Genomic DNA, 6,000 nt, shown 5'->3' on the forward strand with positions numbered 1-6,000 from the left:
CAATTACAACTTACACAAACTCAATCAAGACCTTTTCAAGAGTTATTTATAGATTTATTTTCTGTAGAAGGAAAATATTACCTAACCATACTAGACGCGTTCAGTAAATTAGCACAAGCTTTGGAAGTTCCAGATAGATCGACACCTGAAGTAGTCAGGGCACTCATAAAATACTTTTCATTCTACGGCGTACCAACTAAAATTAGTTCAGACCCCGGTTCGGAATTCAACAATAAACTCATGAAAGATCTAATGACATTATATAAAATAGATATTCACATAGGCACCCCTAACAATCCAAACTCAATGGGATTAATAGAACGATTTCATTCCACAATTTTAGAAATATATAGACTTGCAAAATATGAACATAAATTCACAGATGCTACATCAGTAATGACATATGCTATAATGGCTTATAATCAGACAATCCATTCAGTAACAGGTCTCACTCCGTTTGAAGTAGTATTTGGTCACACAGAAAGTAACAATCAATTCAATTTAAATTTTGATAAAGAATATACTCAACAACTAGTTAGGGATCATGCAAAAAGAACTCACTACTTATACAAGTACTTAACCGATAAAATAGGAACTAGGAAAGAAAAAGTTCAACAAAATAGAGTAGGAGAAATTAATTTTGATTTAAATGAAGGTGATACTGTTTTTATTAAAGGTGTAAATCAACGTAGAAGCAAGGATAAACCCAGGTATGAAAAAGCAAAAGTTAAGGGTAAAATAAAAAGAAATGTAGTATTGGTAGAAACTAGCACAAAAGATAAAAATGTTCCAATAAAAGACATAAAACGTCCCCCACAGATTCGTCCTGCTAGTGACCCAAGCAGTAACGATCCGGGCCCTTCAACTTCAAAAGGTTGAGAAGAATCCAGGCGTTCTCCCTCTCAGAGAAGGAACCGCTCTGATTACGTATGATAAGTGGATAGTAATTAAGACATTAGATATTAATCTTATTAAGGAAGAATTAGAATTTAATATGCATAGATATTTAGAACTCAATAGAATAGTAGAATTACAGTTAAATATCAGTAGCCCTCCGTTAATATATTTCAATGATGTTAAGCTTCAAGTTAATTATATGTTAAATATCACATTGAACAAATATTCAGAAATTGTACCAATTAACAGACAGAAAAGAGGACTCATCAATCCTTTAGGATCTTTAGTTAAAATGATAACAGGAAATTTAGATTATGAAGATGCTATTAAATATGACAACTTAATAAAAACCGTAAAAACTCGAGAACATTCTCTAGAAAAGAAAACTACTGTTATATCTGAAATGATAAGACTTGTTGCGAACTCTACTATAAATATTACAAACAATCTCGAACAATTAAGTGATGCAATTAATAAAATAAATAAAAATGTTAAAAATATTTCAATTATTTCACATATTAATCAAATAACACATATTTATAATTCTTTCTTTCATAATTTTCAAATCATTTACACAAAATTGACCGAGATTGAAAACATTTTAGCATTTAGTAGAATGGGCGTATTACATCAATCTATAATTAATACTGATGAACTCATTAATGTACTTAGAATCATTGAGAAAACAGATAGGCTGATATTTAAAGTAATTCCTGAAAATATTATAAGAATTGAACAGTCCATGACATTGAAATCATATTTTAAGAACAATGTTATTACTTTAGTATTAGAAATACCTTTAGTTAAGAAAGAAACTTATTTTTATTATAAAATTGTACCCTTACCTGTCACCCAACCTGAAACAAACCTTACCTTAATAATACTCCCCAAGTATCCTTACCTTATTGTGAAGGGGTTGAAAGCGAAATCGCTGTCGACGCCATGTAAGAATTTAGAAGAAGAAACATACCTTTGTGATGAGCTGCAGACCATGGTACCTGTTGAAGACACTTGTATCTTGGACCTGATGAAGTATTCTCACAATGTCTCCTGCAAACAAATTCCAATAGAATTCGAAGAAATTAAAGTAGAACTTTTACAAGTTAATCGATGGATGATATACTCTAAATCACCTGTCGATCTGATTAGAACGTGTGATAACGAAATTATACATTACACTCTCATAGATACTTACTTGTTAACTATAGAAGATAAATGTCAATATAACATTGCAAATCACAATTTAAAAATACATAGCAGTAACGGTGAGAAGCTTATATATCAAAAGCTGCCACTAGTGAATTTACCTGAAAACTTGAAGATCCGTATCCAGAACAACATTAATCCTGTTAAACTCAATGGGGTTGATTTAACAAATCTAAAAGTGTTATCATTCGCGCTACAAAATAGTGAAAATCAAAGTGAAAGTGTTGTGAAAACCAATAGTGTCAGTTTAGGGACAATAATCTTGTATGTAATTTTAATTTTAAGTCTTATATCATTTCTGGCATACAAAAGAATAAAAACATGTATAACATTTCAAGGCCGAAACCATCCTCCGAAAAATTGTTCTTCAGATGATTTCGAGCTTAAGGAGGGAAAAGTTACATTGTCACCACCATACTTAGGGCGCACTGTCAGCATGAATACCAATAACACCTCAAGTGTTTAACTTTGTAAGCTTTAGATGATGTAAGGCATTTTAGATGTAAGGAGTATATTAATTATAAATCAGTCTAATATCGACCACCGTAGATATAGGGTCTCACATCGACCACCTTAGAATTAGGGTCTAACATCGACCGTAGTATAATATAATTGTAATTCTTTTAATAAAGTTTCTATTTTTTAAAAAATCTTTTGAACATCGTCGCGATTTGACTATGTTGTTATGACGTCTGAATTATATACCGCTAAAACGCTTTTAACATTATGGAATTTCTTATGATAAAAAAAATATAGAATACTTAAATCCTTGGCCTGGTTTTAACATTTGTTAAAAGCTTTTGTTTTGTTTTACTCTGTAGCTCAGTAAGGCTTTGATCATCTCTGATAATCCACATGATGGATTAACGTCCTTCGTCGCAGACATCATTGCCATAAACTTTTTACATAAAACACATGTATTCTAGTTATGAATTCAAAGCACTACTTACATTACATTGAGGTTACCTGGAAGAGCTTGCTAAATAGCGATAATGCCGCCCATGCACATGCCATTGCACTTTGTAATGTTTTATGTTTCTTATATTGTAAAGCGATGTTGTGCGATAAAATTAATGCATGTTGTGCAGTAAAAATAGTGTGAATAAAATTAAGTATTAACTGTAAAACTTTACATTTTTGACTTAAAACGTGCTTAACTTTGATGTATGTAATAATAGTAATATAATAAGTATATATATAAGTAAAAATATGAATGAATGAAACAAAAGCCCTAATGTTATTATTTTTCTAGACTAAAACTACATTTTTATACTAATAGATATATGTTTTATATGGGTCTCAATAAATTAGAGAAATAGCGTATATTAAAAATTCTATATGAGTATTTGCGATTTTGAATCCACACACGGAAAGCAATGTGACGCTAGCAATGTATACTACAAGTTCTATGCCAGTCAAACGCAACGTTGACTAGGCCGAGTTCATTTATAGATGTCTATTTGTTAGGCAACTTTATTTATAAATTTAATGAAGGTGACTTAATAATAATGCAAAAATATTCAAGAGTAAGGTACTAAGGAATTTCGCTTTCACTTCACAGCTATAAATTGTTTATTACATTCCAACAAACGGCTTTGATATCAAGTAGAAATGTTTGAATTTACTCTGAATAATATTAACTTGGACAAGTTATACAAAGCATTTCATTAATTATGATGTAACGGAGTACAAATATGCCTTTAACGAGAATGACACTTTACTTAAAGCAGAAATTAATTTACCCAGTCAGCCCAGTTTTGGATTTGATTTTCGTTCATGTTTCCAGTTTGGAGTATACTGGCGTAAATGTACGATTATGAACTATGTCCACAGTATTAAACCATGTCCGATTCCCGAGAAATAAATTTCCGCAAGGGAATATTAAAAAAAAAACGGATTCGAAAAAACAAGTTGATCTTTTATTATTTGATAAATAAACGATATTTTCGTTATTTAATTACGTTATATTTCAACATTCTGTTATAATATTTGTAATTTAAGTATTGAAGTACACAAGCATGTCTTTCATTTTGTATTCTGCTAACCAGTATTCTCATCAATATTGAATTCCCAATGGAACCACATCATGCAAGTTCAGCTAACAAGCATTTTTGTAAAATAAAATTGAAAAAAATCTGTGTATATTTAGAAATAAGAAAACATGCTTTCCACGGCGAATATCTACGTAATTTTAAATTATGACGTGTTTACGAAATTTTTGGGGTGGTTAACGTGTGGTTATTAGACTAAGAGGCATAATGTTTTTGGAATATTAGCTTTGACTGAAGTTCATATTATTGTAAAATACTTTGTAACGAATCATGTTGTACGCACGTGTAAGCATTAGCGTTTGTACAAAGACAATTGAAGTAATTAAATTGTCTTAGATACAGAGAAACAAATGTATTGAGTAGATAGAAATATGATTAGAATCAACTTTGTTTGTACAACTGACACAATAATTATTTAGTAAAGGTTTGTTTTAATTTACTCGATGTAGGTATACTATGGTCAAGTTTAGCTTTTTAATACTGTCTGTTATATGAAAGCTCTGTACTCCTATTTTAAAATATACTTTCGAAGCAACGCCACAAAAACTACACATTAACTTTGGGTTCATATATAGAATCATCATCCCTGGGCGGGTCCTCGCTTACCTAATGTTACCATACACTATCAGCTATCCAGTGTACTTTAAATTGCCTGAACATTTTCTGAATTTAAAACATCCTAAAGATACTAAGTACCTTAACCAGTATCTTACATTTTTCGCGATTTTATTTAGGTTTAATTTCTTTTATTTTCTGTCCCATTTATATTATATCTGAATTAGGAGATATAAGGAATATGTATACTTAAAAGGATATGTAAAATTATATTAGAATGCATAAAATAATATAATTATAACCTTCATTTAAGTACTTATGATATTTTCGTTTGTTGCGCTCGTTAACTGATGCTGCAATCGTAAAAACTAGAATTGTAGATATTGTGCAGATGTATGAAATAGCTATTACTTTCACACATTATAAAAATATTCTCAGGGTAATTACAAATTTGTAATGGTCATACTGCCATTGAAGCTATATATAGTTTTATAAAATGTCAATTTATAATTTGGTCTATTGTAAACGAGTCTGTCATGTTCATAAAAAAATTCAATTAGATAATTATTTGTGACCTAATTCTTTGAGGATATTTGACGTCGTCTTTTGGCCTGTGCCCAATTTTTGTACAAAACAGAATTATTGTCAATAGACATGAAAGAATCGTATTATGAGGATTGGAATTGGTGGTTAAAAGTGAACTACAAGTAGTCTTTTTATTGTCAAAGTTATTTTATGGATCAGGAACTTTCAACCAAATATTTTTAGCAATGATTTTTAATTTTTAATTACTATACTATCTCGTTCTAATACAAAAGTATTTACCTAATTAGTTATTGTGTTATATTGTCGATTCCTAATTTCTGAAATTTGTCAATTTATTGTTAAGATTGAAAGAGGACTCTTTTACCCCCAACTCTTTTAAGGTAATTTTTTAAATTTCATTGTTATTTAAATTTAAAGTAAGAAGATTCAAAACTTTACCTTTGCCGCTCCTACCGCAGTATCGATCCTTGGTACCACCAACGCGGTCCCACCGGACACGTCTACCAGCTTACAAGCAAACGGAAACAAAATAACACGAACACTTTCAGTCCACAATAATATTACCGGCAAAATTCACAGTAGTTTTCACAATATATTTTTTTTTCATAAAAAAAAAATAACTTGAGAAAAATATTTTTTGTTGAAACCAAAGGTCGCGAAAACTTTAAGCAGAATTACGTTAATCCATTCCTTCGGCACACGGAACGAAAGTTTCAGCGTAACGTTTGCAAGCAAGTACGCTTTG

At 30.4% G+C, this 6,000-nt stretch overlaps 1 protein-coding gene across 19 annotated transcripts in view; it reads right to left on the reverse strand.

Moving 5' to 3' along the window:
• Positions 1–6,000, reverse strand: part of LOC110996494 (glutamate-gated chloride channel) — a 47,509-nt gene extending 41,509 nt beyond the window's left edge. For all 19 annotated transcript variants that reach the window (XM_022264188.2, XM_045634416.1, XM_045634415.1 and 16 more), the window contains exon 1: positions 5,694–6,000. The gene's annotated coding sequence lies outside the window, so the exon portion shown is untranslated. The remainder of the gene's footprint in view (positions 1–5,693) is intronic.

This window comes from Pieris rapae, chromosome 2 (genome assembly GCF_905147795.1).
Source record: "Pieris rapae chromosome 2, ilPieRapa1.1, whole genome shotgun sequence".
Lineage (NCBI taxonomy): Eukaryota > Metazoa > Arthropoda > Insecta > Lepidoptera > Pieridae > Pieris > Pieris rapae.